Here is an 18,671-nt window from a genome sequence, read left to right as displayed (position 1 = left end):
GATAAACCCCTAGCCAGATTTATCAAAAATAAAAGAGAGAGGACCCAAATAAATAAAATCATGAATGAAAGAGGTGAGATCACAACCAACACCACAGAAATACAAACAGAATTATAACAGAATATTATAAATATATGCCAACAAACTGAGCAATCTGGAAGAGATGGACAAAATCCTATAAAGATACAAACTACCAAAATGAAACAGGAAGAAATAGAAAATTTGAACAGACCCATAGCCACAAAGAAATTGAATCAGTAATCAAAAATCTCCCAACAAACAAAAGTCCAGGGTCAAATGGCTTCCCAGGGGAATTTGACCAGACATCTAATGAAGAGGTAATACCTAGTCTTCTCAAACTGTTCCAAAAATAGAAATGATAGCAAAACTTCCAAACTGATTTTATGAGGCCAGTATTACCTTGATTCCAAAACCAAAGACACCATTAAAAAGAAGAATTACAGACCAATATCCCTGATGAACAACATACAAAAATTCTCAACAAGATACTAGCAAATTGAATTTAACAGTATGTTAATTCACAATCAAATGGGATTTATTCCTGGCCTAGAGAGATGGTTCAATATCTGTAAGTCAATCAGTGTAATACACCACATTAATAAAAGAAAGGATAAGAACCATATGATCCTCTCAATAGGTACAGAAAAAGCATTTGACAAAATACAGCATCCATGTTCAAGAAAGTAGGGATAAAAGGAACCTACCTTCACATCATAAAAGCCATATACAAAAGACCCACAGATAATATCATCCTCAATGGGGAAAAACTGAGAGCATTTCCCCTAAGGTCAGGAACATGACAGTGATGTCCACTCTCACCACTGTTGCTTAACATAGCCCTAGAAGTCCTCAGCAATCAGACAACAAAAAGAAATAAAAAGCATACAAATCAACAAAGAAGAGGTCAAACTTTCCCTCTTTACAGATGACATGATACTCTGTGGAAAACCCAAAAGACTCCAAAAAAAAAAATTGCTAGAACTGACACATGAATTCAACAAAATTATAGGATATAAAATCAATGTACAGAAATCTGTTGCATTTCTTTTAAAGAAATTTTTTTTTAACGTTTATTTATTTTTGAGAGAGAGACAGAGCATAAGTGGGGTTGGGGCAGAGAAAGAGGGAGACACAGAATCCGAAGCAGGCTCCAGGCTCTAAGCTGTCAGCACAGAGCCTGATGCGGGGCTCAAACTCATGAACCATGAGATCATGACCCAAGCTGAAGTCGGACACTTACCTGACTGAGCCACCCAGGTGCCCTGAAACCTGTTGCATTTCTATACACAAATAATGAAGCAGCAGAAGGAGAAATCAAGGAATCAATCCCATTTACAATTGCACCAAAAATCATAAGATTCCTAGGAATAAATGTAACCAAAGAGGTAAAAGAGATCTGTATGCTGAAAACTATAGAACACTTATGAAAGAAATTGAAGAAGACACAAAGAAATGGAAACACATTCCATGCTCATGGATTGGAAGAACAAATATTGTTAAAATGTCTATACTACCTAAAGCAATCTACACAGTCATTGCAATCTCTATCAAAATAACACGAGCATTTTTTTACAGAGCTAGAACAAATAATTCTAAAATTTGTATGGAGCCACAAAGTTCCCTGAATAGCCAAAGTAATCCTGAAGAAGAAAGGAAAGCTGGAGGCATTACAATTCTGGACTTCAAGATATATTACAAAGCTGTAGTCATCAAGACAGTTGGTACTGGCACAAAAACAAACACATAGATCAATAGAAGAGAATAGAGAAGCTAGAAATGGACTCACAACACTGTGGTCAACTAATCTTCAACAAAGCAAAAAATAAGATCCAATGGAAAACAGTCTTTTCAACAAATGGTGTGGGAAAACTATACAGTGATATGCAGAAGAATGAAACTGGACTACTTTCTTATACCATACACAAAAACAAATAAAAAATGAATGAAAGTCCTAATGGGAGATCTTCAAAAACCTAGAGGAGAACATAGACATCAACCTCTTTGACCTTGGCTGTAGCAACTTCTTACTAGACATGACTGGAGGCAAGGAAAAGAAAGGCAAAAATGAACTAATGGGACTTCATCAAGATAAAAACCTTCTGCACAGCAAAGGAAATAATCAATAAAACTAAAAGTTAGTCTATAGAATGAGAGAAGATATTTGAAAATGACATATTGGATAAAGGATTAGTATCCAAAATCTATAAAGAACTTATCAAACTCAACACCCAAAAACCAAATAATCCAGTTAAGAAATGGGCATAAGACATGAACAGACATTTCTCTTCTTTTTTTAAAATTTAAATCCAAGTTACTTAACATAGAGTATAATAATGGTTTCAGGAGTAGAATTTAGTGATTCATCACTTGCATATAACATATAACTTGTTGCTTATCCCAACAAGTGCCCTCCTTAAAGTCCATCACCCATTTAGCCCATTCACTCCCCACCCCACTCACCTCCCTGTACAGACATTTTTCTAAAGAATACATCCAGATAGCTCTTTGTTGAGAGTAAAACAGTAACATTTTACTCTTCTTGTGCACATAATTACATACATAAAAATAGCTAAACAGCATGTACTTTAAAAGAATATATGATGAACTCATTTTCATGGTAATATTAATAATGTTGATATCCCATTACAACTTGATTTTTAACTGAAGGTATCCATTATATGGATGTATCATTATTTACTTAACCAATCTCTCATGTATAACTTGAAACCCAGTTTTTTTTGACATTGTAAAGAAGGGATAAATATCAGCACATTTACGAATATTTTGTTAGGTTAAATTCTTAGAAGTGGAATCAGTGATAAAGGATTTGTATATTTAAAACATGCTGCCTTAGCGATTATACTTAGTCTGTGGGGTCAGTGACACAGAACTCTCTGTAGTAAATGGGCTGTCTTGAGTAGGGTTCAGACTTTAGAACAAATAGTACACTTGCTGACGTTTGAAATGTGATTAATAACTGACTATTAAAGACAGTCCTACAAGGTAAAGGCAAAAAAAAAAAAAAAAAGTCACAAATCCTTTAGAAGCAACTGAGATAGTTGAAAGATAGTGGAAAGATGCATAGTTGCTGAACAACTGTCAACAATCCAGGGCTCATTGCAGGGGGTTGGGGTGGAGAAGGTATGAACTGCTTCTGTGGTTGCGTTCAGAAGCTCATGTCTATTTTAGCACCAGCTGGTCTTATACTTTCTTCCTACTCTTCCAATTCCTTTCCTTGCTGAGTTCCAGTCTAGCCTCTGGGCTTTGAAGTGGTGTGTTCCCTTTCAACGTTCAGGCCCCAGAAAATACAGATAATTTTGAGAGAGACAGAGCAAGAGTGGAGCAGGGGCAGAGACAGAGAGGGAGACACAGAAACAGGCTCTAGGCTCTGAGCTGTCATCACAGAGCCCGACGTGAGGCTCGAACTTGGGAACAGCAAGATCACCACTTGAGCTGAAGTCAGAAACTCAACCAACTGAGCCACCCAAGCACCCCCCATTTTTTTTTCCTTAATTTGATTTTAGAGAGAGAGAGAGAGCAAGAGCAAGCACAAGTGGAGCAGGGAGCAGAGGGAGAAATATAGTCCTAAGCAGGCTCCACTCTTGGTGGCGAGTCTGACACAGGACTTGATCCCACAACCCTGGGATGGTGATCTGAGCCTAAACCAAGATTTGGAGGCTCAACCAACTGAGCTACCCAGGCACCCCAGGCGTCAGATAATTTCTTAATAGATGGTGTCAGTTTTGCTTATAAACTGGAATCTGATCATTGTCCCCAATAAATATCCAATAATGTACTGGGACATGCCAATGAGTATCCTGTTACTTTGATATATGAGATCAGCATCTTCTGCAATCTTTGCAATTCCCTATAATCTTGGGCCATAGCAGAAAAGGGATAGTTTCTTTTGAGGCAGAGATGAAGAAATGGAGTTGCAGTTAGGGAGAGGGCAAGGAAACGTTGATCACAATAGAGAAAATTGACCTTAATGTACAGTCTCAACAGCATTATATTTGTATGGGAAGGATTTGGAGCACATTCATTCATTTCTTATTCATTCATTCATTTATTGATTAAACATTTACTAAATAACCATGAAGAATCAGGCAATTAGTCACTGGGAAGTCAACATTAAATACTTCATGGTCATTGCCCAGAAGGGGCTCACAGTCTGAAAGATGCACATGCAATATTTTTAGTTCTATCTAAACTTAGAAATGGGGAGAAATGGTAAATATAGTTTCCAATATAAAGCTTAAGTTGGGATTGAAGAAGTAGCAGAATTGGCCTGAGCACAGTCTGCAGCTAAGTAACAGGTTGTAATGTCTGGGTGCCCTGGACCCTGAAGAACCTAGGATTGTATCTTACAATTGCATTTAGGTGATGAATCACATGTGCTTAAAGAATTAGCACTTAATGGCATATCATGGCTATGTTACTGAACTAAGTGCTACTAAGTAAGAACAATTATGCCTTGACTTCATGAAGTTTATATGTAAATTCATTGGTCATTGGAGCACCTGAAGAAGAGGAGAAAAAGAGACTTATTTGATGTTTGGCTAGTGAGTGAGAAGTAAACCTGATACAAGATCTCTTAAGACAAGTTATCAGAATGGTTTTGGCTGAGTTGAGCTCATCCCAGAAGCCACCTACCTAGGTCGAGAAGGAAAGCTGCATAAAACACAGAGTTAAGAAGCAGCTATCTTAGAGCAGCTAATCTGTCTCAATTTTCTCACTAGTTCCTTCAGAAAAGCTGTACCATCTTGTTTGAAAACAACGTGCAATGGTTAGTCAATATTGGAAAGGATGACAGTGCGAAATCAAAGGAAAAGGCAACAGTTAAAATTACATTGCAAAATTATGATAAGAAACAGATTACCCAGGGGAGATTGTGCTAGCAAAAGCCAGATAACTGAAATAAAAAATCTGGCATCTGTGAACTTTGTGATTAAGTAGACTACAAAATGAATGTTTAGGAATTTCAATTAAATTCTATGCTTCTCTTTGGTGATGATCCCACTTAGTTTTATGATACTCCAGGTATCTCCAGCTATCTGAAAGGGTGTTGTGAAATTTTGTAAGCAAAATAAACTTACTAAAGACAGATAATTAGGTATAAGAAAATATGCTTGACTGGAACTCATGAGATTTGAATTCTATTTTAGTTTGCCAATAACTAGTGTGAATTTGAACAAAAGAATTCTTTCTGACTCTCAGTTTCTTCACTTTTAAGTTACGGAAATGGACTGGTTTTTACAGTACCATCTAATGGTATAATTTTGTTTTTTTGCACACCTCGGGCCCCATATATGTAAGGGGCTGGGCAGGAAGTGGTATTTGTGATTTGGAAATCAGAGTTTTGTAACTCTCCAAAACTGAGGACTCATTATTACATGCTAAATAACCTCATACTTTCTTTGGGAAGATGGGGATGAAAAATTGTCTTGAAGCTGGTAAGACCCACAGAGCACACAACTAAGCCCGAGGGAAAAGTAATATTTATTGGAGGCTGAGTCTGGCAGCGAAGAAGGGATGGGCCAAAGGAACCCATAAGGGGACTTTTTCCTACCTATCTTATTATTTCTTGGGAACTTCTTTTTTTTATTGTATTTTATTATTATTTTATTTTATTTTTCCTAATAAATGTCACTAATATCTGACTCAATAAAGTACCATAATAGTCATTTTCTGGGATTTTACAATCCCTGAAGTCATGTTGCTGATTGCTTTACTTTAGTCTTGGCAGAAGCAGGTAACATACCCCTGCTTTTACATGATTTACAACTGAACAAAGCCTTTTGTTTTCCCCTGCTCAGTTCTTAATAGGGAAGAACAATTGTTTTTTTGTGTTTTGTTTTTAATTTGTAGGAATCATTCTGAGCTGCAGTCAACACCCATCCCAGGCATGTAGAGTCAAGTGTTGTGGCCAGCCAAAAGGTGACTTTTGGGTCAGGTATTAACAGTGGAACAACATTCAGATATTTTACCTATTGGGTGTTAAAAGACTTACTTGTGAAATACTTAAACACAGGACATTGTGGCTTTAAAAAGTGTGCAAATGTTTAGGTTGCCACCATTTCAAGTGGTTGCTCACAAACAACCAAGGTGTGGCATTTGTACCACACAGGTCCTATCTTGCTGATTATTTATGGTAATTACACAGGAAGTGAATGAACACAGTGCAAGCTGGAAAAATAAAGAGAGGTTGTGATTTGAGGGGATGGGAGGGGAGAAGTGAAGAGATAAAGGGATAGTGAACAAAAAGGGTGTGGTGTATGTTCTGATTCTGAAACCTTAGTATCTGTCAACCATGCAGTAGATATAAAGATCTCTGTAGCATTGAAACTACTAGAAATCCCCTTTAAGCTTTTGTTCCTAACTGCTGCTTTTGAAATGTATTCTCTTAAATATACACTAGAATTGTCAAAGAACTATTTTCCAATTTAAAGCAAAATAAAGTAATTTGCCATTTCTCTTATCTGAATCTTTATGTGCTGATTGGAAACTATTGTTTGCACAAAACCATTTGTTGATATTTCCAATTTTTTAATTTCTGCTATGCTGCTGAATAGTTCTTTCCATAAGCATCTGCAGAATTTAAAACATACATTTCCAAACAGTTTCTTGTTTAAAGGATTTCAAAACTTTTTGTTTATAATGCTGATTAAAAAAAAAGAACTTGGGGAATATTTCATATTCTGTTTGGTTTGATTCATACTAGTATCTGTACTTTAGCTTTAGTATATATTACATATTTAGTATATATATTAATATATATACTATATACTAAATAATATATAATTACAATTATAATACATATAGTAATTATGTTTAAAATATATAATAATTAATATATTATATGTATATATAATATATACAAATTTATATTTAGTCCATTTTTGTTAAACTGTCTAAGCTTTAGCTTTCTTAGCAGTAAAACGGGATCTGAATACTTCCTAAAAATTACTGAAAGGATGAAACAAGATAATTAGACAAACAACTAGCACAAATTCTGACAGTGGTAGTTAATGAATGAATGTATATTATTAGCCTGACAAACACAGTTACATCTTCCAGATGTTTATTATATAGATATCAAAGGTCCAAAGGATAATTAGAGATATGAATTCAGAGATCTTGAGAGTCCCATCATTCAAAATTCTGCATCTATTCACATAATTTATATTATGTGGTCAGGAAAGGTTTCCTTGTATATATGTTTGTCAGATAAATAGGATGAGTATGAGCTAGGCATCTTGAAGAAGGAGTGAAGAATAAACAAAGTGGGGATAGGGATTAGGTCAAGGAGAGGAAATGAACCTACGCAAAGTTTTGCTGAGGCTCCCAAACTTGGCTGTACATTGGAATCATCTGGGGAGCTTAAAAACATATTGATCCCTAGCCCTGGGTCCCACCCCCAGAGTTCTGATTTAATTGGTCTGGGATGCCTAGACTAATGGGATTTTTTATAGTTCTCCAGATGATTCTAATGTACATTCAAGGTTCAAAACTATTGTTCTGCAGGCAAGAAATCGGGGAGCTGCAAGAAAACAAAGAGAAAAGGAAATGGGTAAGGAGGATAGAGTGGCTAAGATGGAAGAAATGGACAATTCACGAAATGCCTAGCAGGCTGTGCAGTGCTATCCTGTGCTGAACTATGCTAAGGACTTCAGGCTTTATTCTGAACAGAGAATAGTTGCAAGGAAAGGTGTTGCTTTCACTGGGTGCAGGGTCAAAAACTGACTGTAAAAGTAATTCTAGAGGCAGGAAAGGGCATCTGGGTGGCTTAGTCGGTTGGGCATCCAACTCTTGATTTTGGCTCAGGTCATGGTCTTGCTGATTGTTGGATTGAGACCCACATGGGGCCGTGTGCTGACAGTGTAGAGCCTGCTTGGGATTCTTTCTCTCTCCCTCTCTCTGTTCCCCCCCAGCTCCCATGTGTGTGCACTCTCTCTTAAAAAAAAAAAAAAAAAAGACTAGAGGCAAAAGAGAAGTTTCATGAATTAGTTTGCAGTTGTGCAGGCTAGAGAAGATGGTAGCCTAAGCCAGGGCAGTGGCAGTGGATTGGAAAACAATGGAATGATTTGAGAGAACTTAAAGGAAGAGCTGACAGAAGTTGGTGACTGACTGGAAAACAGGGTGAGATGCTATTAATTAAGGTAAGCCAGAACAAGTGGAAGTCTGTGAGAAGAATGTAAATTCAGTGTTGGAAATGCTGATTTGAAGTGTCCAATGGATGTCTAGATGGAATTGCTGCTAAGCAGCTAGATATGCAATTCTGGACCTAGAGAAAGCAAGCATGGGGTCATGTGCATTGGATACTGAAGGCAAGGGATCTGTGACTCAGGTCTCACACAGACTTCCTTTTCCTCCTTTCATTGTACCTCCATGGGGCTGGCCCCACTGGACCTGAACTTCATTTAGGGCCTGTCACACAAATCATCTTTTAACTTAGCATGTAATGTCAGTATAATACGAAAATAAAGGGGGAAAATGAGAGGAAGACAACTTATTACAGAGAACTACTTTGTCACAACTCTTTCTGTGGAGACGGTAAGACACTGCATAAGCACCAGAAAGACAAAATCAAATATGACATGGGCTGTGCATCCCACAAACCAAGGTTGTTTCTTGGCAGCCATGTTTTTTCTTACCTGATCTTGGCCCCTTGGTCAAAGCTAATTGGACCAAATGTGGTACCTGACTCCTGCGGGACCAATCTGATACACTCTCTGGAGAATTTAAACTTGAGAGACATATTAATCACAGAGCTCTGGAAGGAAAGTCAAAGGATACCTGTTGTAGAATTGCCTTGTTTCCTCCATTCCTGTGAATGGTTATTAGACTTTTCCTTGGATTCTGTATGGCAGATTATACTCATGGTCCCAGCATAATGTCCATAAATTCTTGTTTAAATTGGAAATATTCTAAATATTTAACATAATGCAGCCATTGCAAAATTGGGAAGCCCTCTAATTTACTCTTTAATACTATTTTGCAAGATTATTCATTAAATGAAAAAAAAGGCACTGGAAGAGTTATATGGATAGTATCATCTCATGTGAAGAAAAAAATTTCTGTGCAGGTATGCATAAAATTTGAAATGACTGACAGCCAAAATTTTTAAAATTTTTTTAATGTGTTTTTTTTGTTTTTTTTTTTAATTTTTGCGACAGAGAGAGACAGAGCATGAGCAGGGGAGGGGCAGAGAGAGAGGGAGACACAGAATCGGAAGCAGGCTCCAGGCTCTGAGCCATCAGCCCAGAGCCCGACGTGGGGCTCAAACCCACAGACTGTGAGATCATGACCTGAGCTGAAGTCGGATGCTCAACCGACTGAGTCACCCAGGTGCCCCTGACAGCCAAATTGTAATAGTACTTCCTTCTTCTGGGTTTGAAATTGTATAGTTAGTATTTAATTTCTTTTTGTTTTTTTTTTTTAAGTTCAAAAATTTTTTTGTTTTTCTTAACCTAGCTTGTATTGATTTTTGTAACTAGTAATCAAAAGACTCTTCACACAATTGAAAGCATGGAGATAAAAAACCTCAAGAAGCTTAACTCTGTAGTGAGACTCGGAGAGGGGCAGAGCATTAAGTTGGAATGACATTAATAATTAGAAAAGATATTAATTAGGAGGTGTAGTCAGACTCCAGATTATAGCAGTCTGATATTTTTCCATGTTTATCACTTTATAAACAACAACCCCAGGTTCTAGGAATAATTGAGTATGAATTATCCTTCTTGCCATACAAGTATCTGAAGATAAAGCTTATAAACCTGTCCAATTTATAATAGCATAAGAGATTGTTTTGAATATTTGAAACATTTTCAACTGAAATTTTTGAACCTAGTCTGGATTTAGTGGCAGTAGGAAAATGTTTGTGCTAACTTGTCCTTAATAACTGCTTCAGTATCAGTATCAACTTCTAAATCTATAAACACCTCCATTAATCTTCTTTTTGACATGATATCTAGAACAAAATGACAGCAAACTCAGCAAAGATATTTAAAATATCCAGCTACTTGAAGAATAAAAATATGCCATCTAGTTTATGCATACCCTCAAGGAATAAAAAAGTGATGTTATTTTGTTTAAGTGTGTCTACCACAATCTACTGCCAACATTTTGCAATTAACAATTTCCTCTCATTACTAAAAGGTAACAATGTAGCTTGTACACTCATCTAGATTCCATGCAGTTATGAATAACCTCTCAGTGGTATCAGTTGAAAAATGATTTGATTTTTTCAAAGATGTAGGCATATGCAATTAATTGTGACAGTGATTTTTAGCCCACATTTACTGCAAAATATAACACATTGAGGAGAATCTATAGAAAAATGCAAATGTTACCACCTCACATATTAGGAAATAGAACACTGCTGGCAACCTAGAAGTGCACCCATGTATGCCTAAAAGAGTGTATCCTCCCCCCTTTCCTTTAGATATAACCATTATTATGATTTTATGATAATAACTTTATATATATACATATATGTATACGTATAGGTATATGTATATATATAGTTTTAAGACCTAAGGTAAAGGTAGGGGCACCTGGGTGCACAGTCAGTTAAGCTCTGACTCTTGATTTTGGCTCAGGTCATGATCTTACAGTTTTGTGAGTTTGAGCCCCATGTTGGGCTCTGTGCTGACAGTGTGGAGCCTGCTTGAGATTCTCCTCTCTCTCTCTGTCCCTCCCCCTGTTCTCACCCTCTCTGTCTCTCAAAATAAATAAACTTTAAAAAAAAAAAAAGAGGGTGCCTGGGTGGCTCGGTTGGTTAAGCAACCAACTTTGGCTCAGGTCGTGATCTTGGGGTTCATGAGTTCGAGGCCCATGTTGAACTGGCTGCTGTCAGCACAGAGCCTGTTTCGGATCCTCTGTTCCCCCTCTCTCTCTGCTCTTCCCCCAGTCACACTCCCTCTCTCAAAAAATAAATAAACATTAAAAAAAAACAGACCTAAGATAAATGCAGTTTGGTGTGAACCTGATAATTGTATCCAAAATTTTATATGAAACTGTATTTTTATAGAATAGGGATCTCCAGAGCAACATTGCTCAACAGAGCTTTCTGTGATAATGGAAATGGCTCAAAAATCACTCTCTTTTCATCTCAGTTTTTCCCTTTTAAAATTTTTCATTCTATGAGATATTCTATAAAGTTTACTGCCTTTGCAAATAAGCTACTCTTCATCACTTTCTACAAATTAAAATGAAATCAGGATAGAGAATCTCTCACAAAATAATTCATTGAGGATACTGTTAGGCCTGATGCTTTTCATAGGAATTCCTGAAACAGCAAAGCATTTACACCTCATGTAAGAGAAATAACTGCTGAGCACACTCCCAGCATGCTTTGTCCCTATTTGGCTGTCACTACAGCTGTGTGACAGGTGCACAGATTCTTTTTCCTTTTTAAAAATAATTGCAAATAGCCTTCCCACCCCCATCCACTCAGTAGGTGGTCCTAAGCCTTAAACAAAACAAAGCAGCAAAGAAATTATCTCCTTGTCATTTAATTCTGCTTATTAGGAATGGTCACTTTCCAGAGTTAATTCAGCAAAACAATTGCCATTCTCTATCATTGCAGAGGTTAAGCACATGATAGGCTTGGCAAAAGTAGTGAGCAAATGCTCAAAACTCGGAAAGTAATTGTGTGATGTACTATTGAGAGCATTAATCAAACACTAGAGCAAGGAGACTACAAACAGGAACAGCAAGAGCTTAGGAACATATTTATGGATATGTCTCCTCAGGCAATGGAAACACAAGCAGAAATAAACCATTGGGACTAAACCAAAACAAAAAGCTTTTGCACAGCAAAGGAAACCATCCACCAAACAAAAAGGCAACCTACTGAATGCAAGAAGATATTTGCAAATGATATATCTGATAGGGGTTAATATCCAAAATATATAAAGAACTTTTACAACTCAACACCAAAAACCAAACAATCTGATTTAAATATAAGCAGAGTACCTGAATAGACATTTTTTCTGAAGAAGACATACAGATGGCTAACAAACACACGAAAAGATGTTCAACATCACTAATCATCAGGGAGATGTAAATCAAAACCACAATGAGATATCATCTCACACAGTCAGAATGGCTATTATCAAAAAGACAAGAAACAACAAATATTGGCAAGAATGGGGAGAAAAAGGAACCTGGTGTGCTATTGTAGGAAAGTAAATTGGTGCAATCACTGTGGAAAACAGTGTGATTCCTCAAAAAATTAAACAGTGTGATTCCTCAAAAAATTAAAAATAGAAATGCCATATGATCCAGTAATTCCACTACTGGGTATTTACCAATAGAGAATGAAAACACCAATTCAAAAAGATACATACATACCTCTATGTTCATTATAGCTTTATTTACAATAGCTGAGATATGATAGCAACCCAAGTGCCCACTGACAGATGAATGGATAAAAAAGATGTATATATATGTGTATACATACATATATATACGATGAAATATTACTCAGCCATAAAAAATGATGAGATCTTGTCATTTCCAACAACATGGATGGACCTAGAGGGTATTATGCTAAGTAAAATATACCAGGCAGAGAACAACAAATACCATATAAGTTCATTCATATGTGGAATCTAAAAAACAAAACAAACAAAGGAAAAACAAGAAGAGTCTTATATACAGAGAACAAACTAGTGACTGACGGAGAAGAGGTGGGTGGGGGATGGGCAAAATAGGTGAAGGGAATTGGGAAGTATAGGCTTACAGTTATAAAATAAATGGAGATGGAAAGTACAGCCCAGGGGGTGGGGGGGGGGCACCTGGGTGTCTCAGTTGGTTAAGCATCCAACTTCTGCTCAGGTTGTGATCTCGTGGTTTGTGAGTTCAAGCCCCACATTGGGCTCTCTGCTGTCAGCACAGAGCCTGCTTCAGATCCTCTGTCTTCCTGTCTCCCTTCAGATCTCTCTGCTCTCCCCCACTTGTTTTTTCTCTCTCTCAAAATAAATAAATAAGCTTTAAAAAAAAGAACATCATAGGGAATATAGTCAATAATACTATAATAGGCTGTGTGTCCAGGGTCCTGCAGATCTGTTTCTTGCTTCAACAGTATTTGGACCGTACAGACCCAGGAATGCCCCTTCTGTCAGCCTCCTACCAGCATCCAAACTTTTTTCCAACCTTTTTTCCAGTCACAAACTTTGGAGCCATATTTTCAGCCAGTCTGCCTCTAGGACCAGCCAACACCCTATGTTGAACATAACTCCTTATTACTGATTACCCATGAGCTCCCATATTTGTCAGAATTATTTCACCGATGTGGGAGACACTGTCAAACATCTGGTCAACATGCATCTGCTGGCCTCCTACACCTACCTCTCTCTGGGCTTCTATTTCCAGTGGCTCTGGAGAGAGTGAGCCATTCCATCTACGAGTTGGTTGAGGAGAAGTGTGAGGGAGCTGAATGTCTCTTAAAGGTGCAAAACCAGTGCTGCAACTGCTCTCTCCTCCAGGACATGCAGAAGCCATCATAAGATGAGTGGGGTAAAACCCTGAACACCAAGGAAGCCACCATGGTCCTGGAGAAGAACCTGAACCAGGCCCTTTTGGATATGCATGGTCAGGGTTCTGCCACACAGACTTCCATCTCTGTGACTTCAGGGAGAACCACTTCCTAGATCAGGAGGTGAAACTCATCAAGAAGATGGGCGACCATCTGATTAACCTCCACAGGCCAGCTGGCCCCCAGGCTGGGCTGGGTGAGTATGTCTCTGAAAGGCTCACCCTCAAGCATGACTAGAAGCCTCCGAAGCCCAGAAGCCTTTGAGAGGCCCCTCTGGCGTCCCTCTGGTGCCAGGGCTTATGCCTGAGCCTCTCTCTGCAGTCACTAAGTAGGTTTTTAACCATCTTGGAGCCCTCCCAAGGCATGGATCAAATGGAAACAATAAAGCTTTTAGCAGCAAAATAATATTGTAATATTATAATAACATTGTATGGTAAACTACACTTATCATAGTGAGCATTAAGTAATGTATAGAATTGTTGAATCACTATGTTATACTCCTGAAACTAATATAACATTGTACGTCAACTGTACTTAAAAAATTTTTGAAAAGCAGTGATAGAATAAAACATGTTTGGCTACCTAAAAATGTTAAACTCCATATTACTATATGATCCAAATGTAACAATAGGTTACTCTCTATTTTTGTTTTGTAAGGAGGAATTTTTAAATCAATTTATAAAAACACTAAATAAATGACCACAAATAAATCCCAAATTAGTTAATACATCTAGTAAACAAATACCTCCTTTCATTTGGTCCCTTCCCTCATCAAATTAGAAAAATCTTGGGAATGCCTGCTATTAGCCTGGCTTGGTCCAATCACTGGAACTGGAGGTGGTAATACCTTTGCAAACTCCTACTTTAAACAGGTGGCCAGGGCAAAAGTTATACAGAAGGTGGGGGGAAAAAAGATTATGGTACATGCACCAAAGGAAGGGAGTTTAAAGTGTTGGGTGCACAAAGTGATTAACATAGTAAAATTTGGGAGTAATATAAAATTTAGATCAATTACTTTACTTGTTAGTAGCAGGTTATATGGAAAATGTGATTGGGAAAAATGGAGTTACTGGCTAATACATAATTTCCAAAACTTTGTGCCTCTCTAATGGGAGTAGCTAAGAATTTCCTCTAACTATAAAATTATGTCTCTTCTTACCAGAAGAGATTTCATGAGATTGATAGCATAAATGGGGATTTAAATTGAAACTCCAAATTCTTTTGCCATGCAGATACAAAGTATGAAAAAAATAAAAGATCATAGCATATAAAAATAAACATTAAAAAAAATTTTGTTTCTTTATTTTTGAGAGAGAGGGAGAGACAGAACGTGAGCAGGGGAAGGGCAGAGAGAGAGGGATACACAGAATCCAAAGCAGGCTCCAGGCTCTGAGCTATCAGCACAGAGCCCGACATGGGGCTTGAACTCACGAACCATGAGATCATGACCTGAACTGAAGTTGGATGCTTAACCAACTGAGCCACCCAGGCGCCCTAAACATTTTTAATTTATAGGGAAAAAAAGTTTTATATTTAGTTATCCAGTGAGTCTTAAATTCTACTGAATTTAAGCTTTAATTCTACTGAAATATTTGGAAGTCATTCTCACTGAGCTGGCCAATTCCCCTTATGGAGGATGAATAGAACCATCTCAGCTCTGAATAACTGAACACAGTGGTTTCCAAAACAGGAAACAATCTGCCTGGGACATATCAACGCAGCAATTTCCTTTTCTGAATGAATGTATTTGTATTAAACTGGGAAACATTTCTGAACATGGTTTACTAGCTAGAAAACCATGCTCTTGGGTAATGTTTTCACAGTTTGCCATCATTAGATGAGAAGAAACATGAACTGTAAAGAACTCTATTTCAACTTAATCTTTTTTCTCACCCTCAATATATATGAATAGTCAAGAAAACTGGTTCTGGTACAATCTATCTTGAATTTCATCACAAAGAATAAACAGCCACAGGAATTCTGCAGGTTTATTATTAAATATGAACGAATATATTTTTAATTTTTTTATTATTTTATTTTATTTTTTAATGTGAAAATTATTGTCAAATTGGTTTCCATACAACACCCAGTGCTCATTCCAACAGGTGCCCTCCTCAATGCCCATCACCCACCCTCCCCACCCTCCCACCCCCCATCAACCCTCAGCTTGTTCTCAGTTTTTAAGAGTCTCTTATGGTTTGGCTCTCTCCCTCTCTAACTTTTTTTTTTCCTTCCCCTCCCCCATGGTCTTCTGTTAAGTTTCTCAGGATCCACATAGGAGTGAAAACATATGGTTTCTGTCTTTCTCTGTATGACTTATTTCACTTAGCATAATACTCTCCAGTTCCATCCACGTTGCTACAAAAGGCTAAAATGAACAAATCAGGAGACTATAGATGCTGGAGAGGATGTGGAGAAATGGGAACCCTCTTGCACTGTTGGTGGGAATGCAAATTGGTGCAGCCACTCTGGAAAACAGTGTGGAGGTTCCTCAAAAAATTAAAAATAGATCTACCCTATGACCCAGCAATAGCACTGTTAGGAATTTACCCAAGGGACACAGGAGTGCTGATGCATAGGCGCACTTGTACCCCAACGTTTATAGCAGCACTTTCAACAATAGCCAAATTATGGAAAGAGCCTAAATGTCCATCAACTGATGAATGGATAAAGAAATTGTGGTTTCTATACACAATGGAATACTACCTGGCAATGAGAAAGAGTGAAATATGAACTGAAATTGATATATTAGAATGGGTAATCCAAAATCTCCAAATTGCTAAACATAAACTCTGTTATTTTTCAATTATATTTTCCTTTTTATTCCAAAACTGAAGATACACATACTAGAGTGTTTGAAGGATTTTATAAAGCAAAGATGCTCATCAAGATGAAGATTTGAGGTAGCACATAATGATGGTTGAACAGTACAACCTATGTTTTATTTTTCTATTTGTGTCTTCCATTTTTAAAATACTGTACTTAATAACTGAGCTCATATTGAGGGGGAAAATATTTTTAATTATTGAAGAGTCCAAATCAAAATACCATAAAAATGGTGTATAAACTCTCACTGGTAAGATATCTTTATAAGCAGTCTATACATTAGGATTACATTTTGCTTTGATTCAAAATTTACCTCAGCAGTGTCTTTTACACACACACACACACACACACACACACACAGACATCACATTCCAGGTAATAGTTGCATGTATCTTATATGTTATACATGCTATACTTGATAATTTTGAGAATTTTTCTTTATTCAAATCTCTTCTCTATCACTCTTATTAATAACAATCAACTTTTAAAACAATTAAATTCATAATTTCAGAGATTGGTTTATAAGGTAAATTCATTCTGGGCTTTGGCACAAAACTGTATTATAAAAGCAAAGCACAAAGCATTTCTTATTAAAAGGATATATTTTCTCTTGCTTTCAGTTTCCATGAGGAAACAAACAAACAAACAAATGCTATGTACCAAAGAATATGGAGGTATTTTCATTTATGTGTCAAGGAGCAATACATTGATATTTGAGCCAGACTACTTATTATATGAATGATCTGGAAAAATAGACAAAATTAAATTATCTAATAAACCTAAGTTAGATAAATATTGGCTAGTTATTTGTAAGCAGGAAACCCACCTGTAAGAATTCAAGGGTTAAGCAACATAGACAAAGCACTGTTGATGTAAAAAAGCTGGGAGTAAGTGCAATTGTTAATTAGGTTGACTTGCCCTTCTTAAGTAGTGTGCCAGGCTTCCCTTTTCTACAGTTAAGATCAATGGGGAATTGTCTTTGAGTGTGCGGATATATCATATCACAGTACAGGAAGGTGCTCTTGTCTCTAGGCAGATTCTCACTAAGGTATTGTTGAAATCCCACAGAAGAAAAAAATCAGTCAATGGAAGTGTTCTTTCAGTGGCACAAAGAGCTGGTAATCTAGCTTGTTGGCTTCCACATCCAGTGTTGCCATTGATTTGCTCTGTGATAAAGCACTTAACCCTCAGTTCAGCAGTCCAAAATAAAGGAAGCTTTGCTACAGGAATGGCAGCAGTTTTAATTAATCTTCTTAAGGAGCTCTAAATCCCTGGCTATGTGGCTAGGGGAAAAGTGCATAATTAAGGGTTCTGATCTTCTAGGGAGGGAAAGCACTAAGCTGGAAAGTCTAACCATAATGAGCACATGCCAGAAATGTGATAACTATGGGTTACATACAAAAATTGAAAAGGAAGAGAAATTAGCCTAAGAAGTTATACTGAGAAAATATGACCACCTAGCAATCAGCATTGGTTTTGGTCATTTGAAATATGAGAATCTGTAAGTACCTAAAGAATTACAGGGCAGGAATGACTTCTTGTTTGAAGGGTAATACTGTAAGTAGTACCTTTTATTCAAATCCTACTATGTTTTAGGCATTCTCTGGAGGCAATTTACATATATCTATATCTATATCTATATCTATATATCTATATCTATATCTATATCTAGATATAGATATAGATATAGATATATAGATATAGATATAGATATATAGATATAGATATATATAGATATATAACTTTATCCAATCATTACAACACCACTGAAAGGTAGGAATTATTGTCTTAACATATAAGCAAACAGTGGCACTGCAAGGTTCCTTAATTTGCCCAAGGTGATAGAGCTATTGTTCAGTGGCAGAGTTAGGGTTTAAACACAGATTTAAAAACCCTGTAGTTGTCACTCTAGGTTACAGGGATATGAGCCAGTCTAGGTCTTGATATTATTCTAAGAGAACTTGTTTGATGATGGCTAAGCATAAAGAAGACAATTAATTCCCTGGAAGCTTTCTTCAGTGACATTTTGTCTCATAGGCTGAGTAGTCAGATTTTGTTCCTAAGTGAAGAGTCCTAGAGAATTTCAAAAGAAAGAGAGTAAATTCGGGGCACCTGGGTGGCTCGGTCGGTTGGGTGTCCAACTTCGGCTCAGGTCATGATCTCACGGTTCGTGAGTTTGAGCCCCATGTTAGGCTCTGTGCTAACAGCTCAGAACCTGGAGGCTGCTTTGGATTCTATGTCTCCCCCTTTCTCTCTGCCCCTCCCCTTCTTGCACTCTGTC

The 18,671-nt window shown here is 37.1% G+C and overlaps 1 pseudogene; it reads left to right on the top strand.

The window, feature by feature from the left end:
* The first annotated feature begins 13,284 nt into the window (after positions 1-13,284).
* LOC107180433 lies at positions 13,285-13,801 on the top strand (annotated as a pseudogene).
* Positions 13,802-18,671: the final 4,870 nt, after the last annotated feature.

This window comes from Panthera tigris, chromosome B4 (assembly GCF_018350195.1).
Source record: "Panthera tigris isolate Pti1 chromosome B4, P.tigris_Pti1_mat1.1, whole genome shotgun sequence".
Classification (NCBI taxonomy): Eukaryota; Metazoa; Chordata; class Mammalia; order Carnivora; family Felidae; genus Panthera; species Panthera tigris.
Note: the sequence above shows the minus strand (reverse complement) of the source record. Positions and strands in the feature narration are given on the sequence as shown.